Raw genomic sequence first — 14204 nt, 5'->3', positions numbered from 1 at the left:
ACAAAGGTGTCTTTCAGTCCTCCAATGGGGGAAGAGCTGGGCAATACTCTTAAACCTACAAAGAGAAAAGGGCCCTGTGTCATACTTAGTGGTGAAGCAGCTGGCGAGCAAGAAAACCAGCCCCAACTCTGAATGAGGTAATTCTGACAAATCTTAGTGCTACATACAAGGTCCTCACAATCTGACTCCCATCCAACTTTCTGGGGACATCTCTGAGCATTTCTTTTCATGTATTTAGTACACTCACTTCCTCAAATTTCTTTATCCATCTGGCTCATCCCCTCTCATCTCCTAAGGTCATTTAAATCCTCAAGAAGGTGTTAGGCTGTGCACTGGCATCTGTAGTTCTCTTGGCCTTTCTTTTATGGTCATAAGCCAACTGCCACAGTGCCTCACACCAGTATCCCAAGCAGGAGTGTGTCAGTAAGCTGTCTTCTATCTTTGTTTCTTTTGTAGGAAGGAAAGCATTTCCCAGAACTCGTCAGCAGCCTACCTTTCATGGTTCACTGGTCAGAACTGGGTCACATGGTCAGCGTGTGTTGCAAAGGAAGCTGAGGAAACCTATTCCTGGCAAAACTGAATAGGATTGCCATAACTGTAAACCATATTGTGATTTATGCCCAGACTGAGAACGCAGTTGCCCCACTCCTCCAAAACATGAGTCCCCTTAACTAGGAGAAGGAGGGAAACGACCAATAAAGTCTATCATAGAGATCTTGCTCTATTAATTACTCTTCTTCTCCACTGCGTTAGCAGGAACTACTGCTACCTATTTGCCCCTTCTCCCACAGAAGTAGAATTTTTAGGTATACATATGGTTGGCCAGAATAAGGTTTGTTTTTCCCAGCTTTCCTTGGACTGAGTGTGGTCATGTGACCAATTCCTAGGAATGAGTTGAAAGGGGAAGAAATGAACATACATTTTCTTAAAAGATTTTAATTTTATTTTTTAAAGTAGCCTCTACCCCCAATGTGAGTCTTGAATTCAGGGTTTGAGCCTTGAGATCAAGGGTCACACACACCATGGGCTGTGCTAGCCACACGCCCCAAAAAGGGGAAGAAATGAGTATAAGCACCAGACAGTAAAGAGAAAGTCATGTTTTCCCTTTCCGTCTTCCCAGTGGTTGGAACATTGATGTGGTTGGGAGTCATCTTGGACTCACTGGTCAAGGACATAGTGGAGCATAAAGAGAAGGAGCCTAGGCCTCTGAAGATTTCACAGAGTAGAGCTACCACCCCAGCTTAGGCTTTTCCATGAGAGAAAAACTGTAAGACTCTCATGTTTAAAGCAATGTTATTTTGCAGGCACACTTCTATCCTAATAAATACAACTGCCGGGATTCCTGGGTGGCGCAGCGGTTTAGCGCCTGCCTTCGGCCCAGGGCGCGATCCTGGCAGACCCGGGATCGAATCCCACATCGGGCTCTCGGTGCATGGAGTCTGCTTCTCCCTCTGCCTATGTCTCTGCCTCTCTCTCTCTCTCTCTCTGTGACTATCCTAAATAAAAATAAAAAAAATTTAAAATAAATAAATAAATAAATACAACTGCCTCCAATCCTCTGCCTGAAAGCATACTATGATCTCTCCCACCCTTGACCCTGTTTCTAATTTACATTCAGCCTTTTAGAGAAAGCAACTGATATCAACTATTACTGGATTTAAGCAGAAAAGGCATAGCTCATAGATTGTGGAGAGGCTAGAGAATTTCAGTTAGTTATCTATTGCCACAATAATGCCAAATAAACAACTACAAAACCCCAGTGGCATATTAACAATGAACAGTACTTAGTTCACAAGTCCATGGAGTTTGACTTATCTGTGGCTGGGCTGAGCTGGGCTCTCTCAGCTGAATTCGCTGAAGTGTCTGAGGTCAATTGTTGGTTAGCTAGACAGTTCTGTTGATTTTGGCCAAGCTCATTCACATGTCTGAAGCTCATCCAATTGTTGGCTGGTCTAGGAAGGACTCAGCTGGGACAACTCAGGGAGACTTGGCCTAGTGCCACTTGTCTCTCATCATCCAACAGGCTGGCCTAGATCTATCCTAATGGTAATGGTGAGGACAGCAGTGACAGTGCTATAGAATGAGTGTTGATAGCCCCCCAAAATTCATGGGTTGAAGACTTAATGCCCAAGGTGGTGGTATTAGAATAGGAAGTCTTGGGGCACTGAGTGGCTCAGTTGGTTAAGCATCTGTCTTTAGCTTGGGTCGTGATACCAGGGTCCTGGAGTCAAGCCCCAAGGCAGTCTCCCTGCTTAGCGGGGAGTCTGCTTCTCCCTCTCCCTTTGCCTCTCCCACCCAATTGTGCTCTCTCTCTCTCTCTCGCTCGCTCACTCTCTCTCTCTCTCAAATAAATAAAGTATTTTTTAAAAAAGCTTTTTTTTTTAAAAAAAGAAAGGGGCCTTGGGAAGTGATTAGGGTGAAGCCCTCATGAAGAAATTGGTGCCTTTATAAAAGAGGTCCCTGAGAGATCCTTGCTTCTTTCACCTCATAAGGACACAGCAAGAAGCAGAGTGGTTGCAACCTAAAGAGGCCTCTCACCAGAATCTGACCATGTTGGCACCTTGCTCTTGGACTTCCAGCCCCCAGAACTGTGAGAAGTAAATTTTTTTTGTCTATAAGCACCCCTGTCTGTGGCATTTTGTTATAGCCACCCAACAGGCTGAGACAGAGAGCAAGCACAAGTGCTTCTCAAGTCTCTGCTTGTGTAATGTTTGTTAACATCCATTGACCAAAGAAAGCAGCAAGAGTGAGTCCAGAGACTCAGAATGGGAAGGTCCAACAAGACAACATGGATGCAGGGAGAGGTAAAGAATTGAGGCCACTAGTGTAATCAAGCTATCACCCCACATTCAGAGGCCTTGCTCATGGGTGGTAGCCAACATCATACCACAGAGCCAGAATACTACAGCTACTGCCACTGATGAGCATTTGATGCTCTAGTTACACTGAGAGACCTCATGGTACCGATCTTGAGTGCTGCCACCGCCCCCTTCATGGCTGCTCCCCCAAACTGGGTGTTGCTGACACAACTGGCACTGCCTAACAAGAGAATGGAATCTTTTCTGCTAGTGTTTCTTTCTTTTTTAAGATTTTATTTATTTATTCATGAGAGACACACACACAGAGGCAGAGACACAGGCAGAAGAAGCAGGCTCCCTGTGGGGATCCCGATGTAGGACTCGATCCCAGGACCCCAGGATCATGACCTGGGGCAGATGCTCAACCACTGTGCCACCCAGGCACCCCTCTGCTAGTGTTTTTTTATACCATGAGAGCTTCCTCATTCAAAGTCTAGGCTGGGCAGATTTTATTAGCAGAGCCTATGACACACGCACGTGACTTAATTCACGAGGAAGGATGGGAAAGTGAGTAGCTGGTATTTTGAGCTCCTCACAACAGAACAACCACCAACACCACACCAGCCTCTCATTCCCTTCACAGCTAAACTTCCTTTTTTTTTTTTTTTAAGATTTATTTATTTCATTTTATTTTAGAGAGAGAGCATGAGTGGGATGAGGGGCAAAGGGAGAAGCAGACTCCTCACTAAGCAGGAAGCCTGCCACGGGGCTCCATCCTGGGATCCCAGGATCATGACCTGAGTTAAAGGCAGATACTCAACTGACTGGGCCACTCAGGCACCTCAGGAGAGGGAAAAATCTCAAGCAGACTCTCTGTTGAGTGGGGAGCCTGACTTGGGACTTGATCCCAAAACCCTGAGACCATGACCTGAATTGAAATCAAGACTCAGCCGCTTAACTGAGCATGCCACCAGGCGTCCCAAACACATAGGATATGTGATAGCTAAACTTCTTGAAAGAGCACACCTGGCTCACTTTTCTCATCTACTTCTCTTCCATTTCACTTTTGCAGTAATCAATGATTACCACACTAATGATGAAAAATCCAGTGATTTACAAGCACAGCACCTATTTTTCTCCCTCATGCTTCAGGCTGGATGTTGGTCGGGTTTAGTTCCAGGTTTCAGTTTGGGTTTTGTCTGCTACACATGGCTCATTTCTTCCTTGGACCAGCAGCTTCCAGGGCTATGTTAGGGTGGTGAATGGTAGGAACGCAGCAGGGTAAACAGAAATATGTGATGCCTCTTAAGGCACACTGTCATTTTTGCTCATGTTCTATTGGCTAGAATAAGTCTAGCAGGGAGTATACTCCACCCACTCTCATGCACAGCAAGGTCACATAGCAAGAGGGAGTAAGTAACCGAGAACAATAGTCTGGTTTACCATACTCTTCATCTGCCTCTGCCCCAGGTGAGCCATCTGGGTCCATCATAACTCTACAATTGTCCAATCACTTAGATAGTTTTCAGAGGGTGGGGGAGAAGGCAGGTACCTGGCCTTCTAGGGCATGGTTAGTAGTTTGGATTTCATTCTAAATGTAGCGAAAGCCATTTAATGTTTGGATCAGTGACTCAGTGTCCTATCTACAACACAGATCTGGTCATGTCATGCCCCTACTTGAACTTTCAGTGAATGTCTCATTGTCTACAGGAAAAGGTACCACAACTCTCATATGGTATTAGAAGGCCACCATCACTTTGCACTCTTTGTTATTACCAGGTAGTACTACTTAGGTTTCATTTCAGTTTGGACTCTCCCAGGAGCGATCCTGAGACAAGGACTTGAGAGCAAGTAGTTTATTTGAGAGATGACGGAAACACCAATAGAGAAGTGGCAGAAAGTGAAACAGGGAAGGAAGGCAGCCCATAAAGGATAAACTATTAAGCCAGCTGCCACAGTGAATAATAGAGGCTTACTCCTGTTGAGGAACTGGGAAACCCATGCCTCAGAATTATTCCATCTGAGGGATGAAGGCCGGGGAATTTACACACAAACTCCTGAGTCATTGGTTGAGGGCTACTCCCAGGAGGGGTTAACTCCTAGCTACTAAAACTAAATACTACCCCTGAATATGGGCAGTATGGTGTGCTTGTTTATTTAAAAACTTTTTTAAAATATTTTATTTATTTGAGGGAGAGACACAGTGACCATGAAAGAGAGCTTGAGTAGAGAGAAGGAGAAGGCGTCTCCCTGCTAAGCGGGGAGCCCAATGCGGGGCTCGATCCCAGGACCCTGGGATTATGACTTGAGCTGAATGGCAGACGGTTAACCAACTGAGCCACCAGCCCCTCATTTTTTTAAAGATTTTATTTATTTATTTGACAGATAGGGGGGCGAGACACAAGCAGGGGGAGCATCAGGCAGAGGGAGAGGGAGAAGCAGGCTTCCGGCTGAGCAGGAAGCCTGATGCAAGGCTTGATCCCAGGACCCCAAGATCATGACCTAAAAGCTGAAGGCAGACACTTAACCAGCTGAATCACCCAGGCATCCCTGGGCAGTATGATTTTTTGTTTGTTGTTTTGTTTTGTCTTTTTTTTTTTTTTTACAGTTTTTGGGAGCTGAAAGAAGAGACTTTGGGCAAAGAGAGCATACAGAGAGGTTGAGGGATATGGATAAGGCACTGATAGTATCTCCTATGTGGATTCTCAAATGCAACTTCTCTTGTAGACTCCCCTAGTTCCATAAATGTCTCATCCTTCTGGCTAGGATGCTTTTCCCTCCCTCTCTACCTGCTAAACTCCTACTCATTGTTCAAGACCTTTCTCAGCTTCCTAAACAGAGAGGATCACATCCCACTCTGTTTTCTTAGGACATAGTACACAACTCTTTTTTTTTTAAAGATTTTTATTTATTTATTTATGAGAGACACACACAGAGAGAGGCAGAGACACAGGCAGAGGGAGAAGCAGGCTCCATGCAGGGAGCCCGACGTGGGACTTGATCCCGGGACTCCAGGATCACGCCCTGGGCTGAAGGCGGCACTAAACCGCTGAGCCACCCGGGCTGCCCCACAACTCTTATTCTTATCACTTAGTACACTGCTTTACTTAGAAGCCTGACTCTCCTACTAGATAACACATTTGGTAAAGGCAGGAGCTGTATTTCACAGCTCTTAATATAGTTTGATGCCTGGAATATAGTAGGTCCTCAATAAAAGCTAGTTGGATGGAGGGGTTAATTTCGATCTACAGAAAGAGTCTGGCAAGGATCTGGTGGAGTGCTACATTGCACTGTGGTCAACCTGAGGTTAAATAATAACAGTTTTTAAGCTCCTTTATCATCTCCATGACATTACCCTTCTTTCATTCATCTAGCATCCTCCTCGTCTCTCTCTCTATCCTGATATCAAAATCTGCTCTTTGATACTTCTTTTATATCAAAGGAGGAAAAAACCAAGAGATAGGACACCTGAGTTCTTGTTCTTCTTTGGCAATGACTGATTTGGAGGTCCTTGGGCAAGTTTCTTCTTCTGAACTTCAGACTCCTCATTTGTAAAGTGATCTTGAATGTCCTTGCCACTTATTAAGGGGCTCTGTCAGAATATGTCTAGAAGGATGACACACAAGGAACTGGCAACAGTGGCTGCTGCTGGGAAGGATAAATGGGTGGCTATGGGTCAAGGACATAAGGGAGACCACCTTTCTCTTAATAGCCTGTGTTAGTTTCCTGTTGCAACTACAGATTTGGTGGCATAAAAGGACACAAATTTTATCTCTCACAGGTCTAGAGGCTGAAAGAGCAAAATTAAAGGGTTAACAGGGCCACATTCCCTCTGAAGGTTTCAGGAGGAATCCTTCTTTGCCTCTTCTGGGTTCTGGCATCACTCCAATCTCTGCCACCATAGTCATGTCACTTCCTCTTCTGTCCGTGTCTTCTCCTTTGTAAGGACATTTGTCATTGGGTTTGGGACCCAATGAAGGATGATCTCATCTCAAAATTCCTAACTTTATTATTTTCACAAAGACCCTTTTTCCAAATAAGATAACATTCACAGTTTTCAGGGATTTGGATGTGGACATATCTTTTGGGAGGCCACCATTCAACATACTTATTTGCGTGTTTTGAATTGGTATCATGTACAACTTGAAGAAGGAGAGAAAGAGGAAGAAAGGAGAAAAGTAAGGACTCCATTGATAGAATCATAGGAGATTTTCTTTCTAGGATCCCTAATAGTTCAAACGAAGGTGGTCCACTCTCATTATTGATCACAAGCCCAATAACTTCCATGTCCATTTTTTCCAGAAAATCCCTATCATTTCAATCAGCAAAACATTTGCTTTCTTTTTTTAAAAAAATATTTTATTTATTTATTCATGAGAGAGAGAGAGAGAGGCAGAGACACAGGCAGAGGGAAAAGCAGGCTCTACACAGGGACCCCAACGTGGGACTCGATCCTGGGTCTCCAGGATCAGGCCCTGGGCCGAAGGCAGTGCTAAACTGCTGAGCCACCCGGGCTGCCCAACATTTGCTTTCAATACAAATTTTGACACAAGAGAGTGGGGAGAAAAAGGAAGGAAAGAGAAAAGATTTGTATGTGACTGAACAGATATTAAGATTTCTATTTTTCTGCCTCCTGTTCAACCCAATTTGGAAGGATCTGGCTTTAATCCACCTTTCTCCCCCCAGTTTTTATTTACTGTTGAAACAACATTATAAGAAATGATAATGGAACTCTTATCCTATGCAAGTAAAAGTATAAAGTAGCACAACACTTTGAAATGCAATTGAATACTATTTTGCAAAATTGAACACATGCACACGCCCCAGACCAGCAATTCCACTCCTACACTGATATCCTAGAGAAACCCTCCCACTTGTTCACTTATTAGGAGACATGGAGAAGAGTTCATAGCACCAGAGTTCACAGTAGCACAAAACGTGAAGCAATCGAACGCTAATCAGTAGTAACACAGATAAACTGTGCTGTTTATAAAATGGAATGTAATATAGCACTGAAAATGAAAGAACTATAGCTATACTCCTCAACATGATCTATAGCTAAGTCTCAAAACCCTACTGCTATCTAATAGCAGCAAGCAACAGAAGAATAGATACAATACAATATATTATTTAAGGTTACAAACATAAGTGGAAAAGTATAAAGGAAACAAGAGGACAATACAAAATTCTTTTTTAAAATGATTTATTTTGGAGAGAGAGCATGCACACTGTGCAAGCAAGGGGAGAGGCAGAGGAGAGGGAGAGAGAGAGACGGAGGCTCCCCACTGAGCACAGAGCCTGAGTAGAGGGTTGATCTCATGACCCTGAGATTATGACTGGAACCAAAATCAAGAGTCAGATGCCCCAAATGAGCCTCTCAGGTCGCCTGAGGACAATACAAAATTCTGTATAGTGGTTGTACCTGGCGTGAGGGGAGTGCCTATAGGAGGGGACTGCCGCCCTCCTCCACCAAATGCAAGAGGCTTTTAAGGTATTGGTGATGTCCTATTGGATGGTGTAAGGAGTGGATGCATGAGTACAAATGTTATTATTCATTGAACTGTACATATTAATTTTATACATTCTCTTCTGTATATGCTATGTTTAACATCCCATAAGAAAGACCTGCTAGAGGTGAGGATGTGGAGCAAGGAAAACTCTGCACATTGCTCTAGGTCAAATATAAATTGGAAAAACCATTTTGGAGAGAATTTTGCAATATATAGTAAAGTGGAAGTTATACATATTCGGTGATCTAGCAGTGCCTTTCCTAGGTATTCCCTAGGTACTTTAAGCAATGGTTTCACACTTTCTGACAATAACCTGTCATTAAGAAATATATTTGACATTACATTCAAGCATGCACATATGCACACAAACACAGGTTTGTATAAGTGTGTACAAAGTTGAAACAAAAATTTCACAAAACACCACCTATCCTTATCACATGCAATACACCTTAATCTTTTCTAATCCACTCTATTCTTTTTCAAAATTGAGATACAACTAACATATAACATTGTGTAAGTTTAAGGAATAAATGTTCCTGTGCATTCTACTTCATTAAAGGTCCCAACCTTTAAATTCATTTTAACTCACTACCAGTTCACAGATGAATTTGAATAATACTGCACTAGAGAGAATTTCGTACATGGTAATATGTAAAAGAATGTTAATTGAGTGCTGTTCAAAATTTAAAAAAAAGAATTGGAGACAACATTTGAGGAATATTCACAGGGTGGAACACAATATTGCAGCTCAGATAAATAAACTGGAGCTCCATTTATCAACAGAATACTGAGGGGGAAAAAGCTAGTGGCTAAAGCTTATGCACATTGTAGTGCTATATAAAGTTTCAAAATGTGAAAAACATGTATATGGATACCCATATATACAGTAAAAATTTGCAACGTGCATAGAAAGCTGAACACAGAACTCAGAATTGTGGTTTCTGCTGGAGAAAGGAAGGGGAACGGGATGAAGGAAAGACAAAAAAGGGGACTTAAATTTTATTGTAAAGTTTTTTTTTTTTGGTCTCTTAAACCTTATCCTTATATGTTACTTATTATTTATTCTTTTTAAAAAAGATTTATCTATTTATCCTAGAGAGAGAGAGAGGGAGAGAGAGAAAGAAGAGGGGAAAGGCAGAGGGGGAGAAACCCAAGCATATTCCATGCTGAGTGCAGGGCCCTGCATGGAGCTGGAGTCAGGGCTCCACAGGGGCTCAATCCCACAACCCTGAGACCATGACCTGAGCCGAAACCATGAGTCCAATGTTCAACTGACTGAGCCACCCAGACGTTCCTATTCTTTATTCTTTATTGCAGGGTTTGGCAGACTCATGAGCCAAATCTGGCATGCTTTTTTTGTATGGCTTCTGAGCTAAGAAGGGTTTTTACATTTTTAAATTGTTGGGGAAAAAATTGAAAGATTAATATTTCATGTTGTGAAAATTACATAACATTCAGATTTTTGTGTCCACAAATAAAGTTTTGTGGGAACACCATCTACACTATTTTATTTTCATATTGTCTGTGGTTGTTTTCATGCTACAGGGCAGAGTTGAGAAGTTGCAACAGATATTGTATGGCCAGAAAGGCTGAAAATATTTACAGTCTGGCTCTTTAGAGAAAAACTTTACTTACCCCTAGTTAAGTATCCGATATATATATATATATTTCTTTCTTTCTTTCTTTCTTTCTTTCTTTCTTTCTTTCTTTCTTTCTTTCTTTCATCTTTTTTGCTTATCCCTTTGCCTTCTCTAATATAACTAATATAATATTTCACTCTTTCTAGAGGTTGTTTAGGTACCAAGAAAGCTCTGTTGCTTTTAGATCCCAGATTGACCTCACCATCCCTTTGGTAGCCCAACACAACATTCTGTGGTGCATTGTGAGGGCTGCTTTTTTTTTTTTTTTAAGATTTTTATTTATTTGAGAGAGAAAGAGAATGGGTAGAGGGGAGGGACAGAGGGAGAGGGACATGCAGACTTCCTGATGAGCAGGGAACCCGACATAGTGCTCAATCCTGTGACCCCAGAATCATGACCTGAGCCAAAAGCAGACACTTAACCAACTGAATCACCCAGGCACCCTCGAGGGCTGCTTCTTGCTCACCTGTCTTCTCATCACAGTGTCTACTCCACTCCTTTGCTGAGGTTAAAGTCTGCCAGTGATCTCTTTGTAACTAAGTCCAAATGATTTTTATCTTCCCCAATCGGGCTCCTTTCTACTGTTCTTCAAGCGTCTCTCTCTCTCCCTCTCTCCTGCTTCTTGCTCACCCTGCTTCTCATCACAGTGTCTACTCCACTCCTTTGCTGAGGTTAAAGTCTGCCAGTGATCTCTTTGTAACTAAGTCCAAATGATTTTTATCTTCCCCAATCGGGCTCCTTTCTACTGTTCTTCAAGCGTCTCTCTCTCTCCCTCTCTCCCTCTCTCTTTTCCTTGCACGTCTCTACTCAGAGCTTATCTCTTCCACGGAACTTTCTCTAAGGATTGGGATACACCCACCTTTTTTGAATCCACATGCAACCCACACTTGGCTCATTCTCTAACTCTACTTTGCCCCTAATTGAGTTGTTTTACTCTCCTTTGAATGAAGATGAAGTTAAGGAGGGAAAAGCTAAAAGCTTGCAGGCAAATAAGAGATTTGAGAAAATTGAGATTCTTCTATTTACACTTTCAAAATAATCAAACCCAGCTGGCTCACTCAGTAGAGCATGAGACTCTTGATCTTTGGATCATGAGGTCCAGCCCCACATTGGGTGTAGAGATTACTTCTAAAAAATGAATAAAAAAATCAAATCCTTGGAATAAATTCAAGGGTCACAGGCCATACTGTGCTAGAAACAGATCTACAGAGTGAGGTCCACAAATCAGCAACATCAGTGTCACGTGGGGGCTTGTAGACTCTAGCCCAGACTTACTGAATCAGAATCTAGGCTTTTAACATAATCACATGTACACTAAAGTATAAGACTGGTCTAGTGAGCTTGCAAGTATCTGCACTAAGAGCCTCCATTAAAAGTGCTCCAGGGAAGGACACCTGGGTGTCTCAGTGGTTGAGCATCTGTTTTTGGCTCAGGTTGTGATCCCGGGGTCCTGGGACGGAGTCCTGCATTGAGCTCCCTGCAGAGAACCTGCTTCTCCCTCTGCTTATGTCTCAGTCTCTCTCTCTCTCTCTCTCTCTTTCTCTCTCCGTGTCTCATGAATAAATGAAAAAATAAAATATTTTCTTTTTTAAAGTTCTCCAGGGACTCCTTGGGAACTTTAAACAAATGATTTTCGCCTCTAGTTGGGCAAAATTTGCTGTGAAGGTGATTTGGCTCCCACAGCTATCACCCCTTTGATGGACACAGTTGATTCAATTCATCTTCTGACTAGGTGGGTGGCCTCTCTCCCTCATCACTCTAGGTACAGCTTCATTTCTCTGAAGCTGTGAAAGAGTTTGAAGAGGACTATCTTTCCCAAGATAGGAAGATTGCTCTTCAACCAAGAGCATTGGCAAGCTTATAGAATTTTTGGTAAAGTGGACACATCCTACTAGGGGTTAGAAAACATAACTTCTGTCATATTTTCCAGCAAAAAAATGTTGATGAACAACATAAAACCAGAAGACAAGAATAATTTATACTTTTCATTCTCTTACTTAGTAAATATTATGCACTCACTATATGCCAAGAGGTATTCTAGTTGAGAAAAGCAGGGAACAAAACAAAAAGAATCTGCCTCAGTGGAGCTTACATTCTAGGGGATGGAGGCAGACAAAAAACAAGTACATAATATGTCACGTAGTGATAATGTTTTAAAGAAAAATAAAATGATGGAGACTGCTGTTTAAGATGAGTGGTGGGGGCAGCGCCTGGGTGGATTAGTCAGTTGAGTGTCCTACTCTTGGTTTCAGCTCAGGTCATGACCTCATGGGTCATGAGATTGAGCCCTTGCATCAGGCTCCATACTCAGTGGGGAGTCTGCTTAAAAATCCTTTCCCTCTGCCCCTTCCTGTGCTTACACTCTCTCTTTCAAATAAATAAATAAATAAATAAATAAATAAATAAATTCTTTTAAAATTAAAAAAAAATAAAGGTGAGTGGTCAGGGACAACACCCCCCATGTGAATACATTTTGGAATAGATCTGAGTGAGATGAGGGATAAAGTCATCTAGATATTTAGGGGGAGAGAATTTCAAGTGGAGGAAGTGGCTAATACAAAGATCTTGAGGTGGGAATATGCGTGGAGTATTTGAGAAGCAGGGAAAAGGCCAATAAATGTGGTTGGAGAAGATTAAGCAAGAAAGAGAGTGGAATCAAATCATGTAGAGTCTTTGAGGAGCTTGCATTTTATACTAAGTGTGATGGAGACATGGTATTGAGCAGAGGAATGACACAATCCGATTGACATTTTAAAAGGCTTTCTATGAATGCTGTGTAGGAAATAGACTCTAAGGGGGCAAGAGTGTAAGCAAGCAGGGAGGCTGCTGTAAAGATGTGGTTGGTTTAGATTCTAGTGATGATAATGCTGGTGGTGAGAGAGGACCCAACAATCTCAACTTCCTTAATTAAAAACTATTTAAAGAGCTATCATGAGATGATTAGGGTGAATTTCTTTTCACGTTGGATGAGAACCTGGTTTAGATGCAGAAAATAAAGAGCAGGAATAATAGGGCTTCTCCAGGGATCCCTGGGTGGCGCAGCGGTTTAGCGCCTGCCTTTGGCCCAGGGCGCTGATCTTGGAGACCCGGGATTGAATCCCACGTCGGGCTCCCGGTGCACGGAGACTGCTTCTCCCTCTGCCTATGTCTTTGCCTCTCTTTCTCTCTCTCTCTGTGACTATCATAAATAAATAAATAAAAATTTAAAAAAATAGGGCTTCTCCAGACCGAGCAATGTTAACAGCAACCCCTGGGAATCAGCGTTATTTAACGTTTCTTAAATGATTAAGAAAAAGGAATACTTTGAGACATTTCTAGGTACACAAATTATACTCTGCTTTTCACACAGTGAAATGTCAAGTCAATAGGGAGCATCTTCTGGAACATTTCTAAAGCTATGTGAGTAGGCTGTAAAATGGCGGGTGACTTGCCACATGGACTAGTATAAGACAGCTCACATAGAGGGAGACAATTCAGATGATTCCTTGAATAATGAACTCTGAACTGCCTGCCAGTTGCCACCAAAGAAAGGGATCTAGAAGTTGCTATACATTATTTCTTCAAGATGTCAACTCTTGCAAAGCCCAAAATTCCAGCAAAAGTTCTGGCTGTCCAAATTGAAGATTAAACATGAGCTTCAACAAAAACCTCAGGAAACTCCTTCTGGATGGAGCTCAGTGTACAGTGCTGGTCACTGCATTCTAAGGAAAAGAAGAGCCAAAGAAAGGCAGAGAAAACAATTAAAAGGCTAGAGAGGCTTTTGTTAGATGGATTAAACGCCCATAAAAGTGACTGAGATGATGAAAGGCTATGGAAGCTTCAAACAAATTTTTAAAAAAGATTTTATTTATTTATTTGAGAGAGAATGAGTGTGAGAAAGAGCATGGGGGGGAGGTGGGGGGGGAGAAGTAGGCTCCCCACTGAGCAGGGAGCACCAAAGAAGGTTCAACCCAGACTCTGGAATCACAACCTGAGCCCAAATCAGAAGCTTAACCCACTGAGCCACCCAGGCACCCTGGAAGCTAAAAAAATTAATAGAAAGTAAAAACAGCCCCTTTCATACAATATCAATGTAAAATCAGGGCGCAAAAGAAGCTTGAAATGGGGGTAATGCTAATATAGAAAAAGGCCATTGGAGGGCTTGTGTTCTTTTTTAGACAGGGAGTCCTTAGGTGTTCTCTAATATGTGGGAGGAGGTGTTGTAGTGGTAATTGGAAGTGGGGATGAAGGACAAGCAGTAGTTCTTTGTTGGGATC

At 42.4% G+C, this 14204-nt stretch overlaps 2 protein-coding genes across 5 annotated transcripts in view; both read right to left on the bottom strand.

The window, feature by feature from the left end:
- Positions 1–14204, bottom strand: part of TMEM217B (transmembrane protein 217B) — a 48318-nt gene that overhangs the window by 32459 nt on the left and 1655 nt on the right. The window lies entirely within an intron of this gene.
- The window catches only part of TMEM217 (transmembrane protein 217), a 33641-nt gene that overhangs the window by 18510 nt on the left and 927 nt on the right, over positions 1–14204 (bottom strand). The gene's annotated exons all lie outside the window — the stretch shown is intronic.

Source organism: Canis aureus, chromosome 7, assembly GCF_053574225.1.
Source record: "Canis aureus isolate CA01 chromosome 7, VMU_Caureus_v.1.0, whole genome shotgun sequence".
NCBI classification, from domain to species: domain Eukaryota; kingdom Metazoa; phylum Chordata; class Mammalia; order Carnivora; family Canidae; genus Canis; species Canis aureus.
Note: the sequence above shows the minus strand (reverse complement) of the source record. Positions and strands in the feature narration are given on the sequence as shown.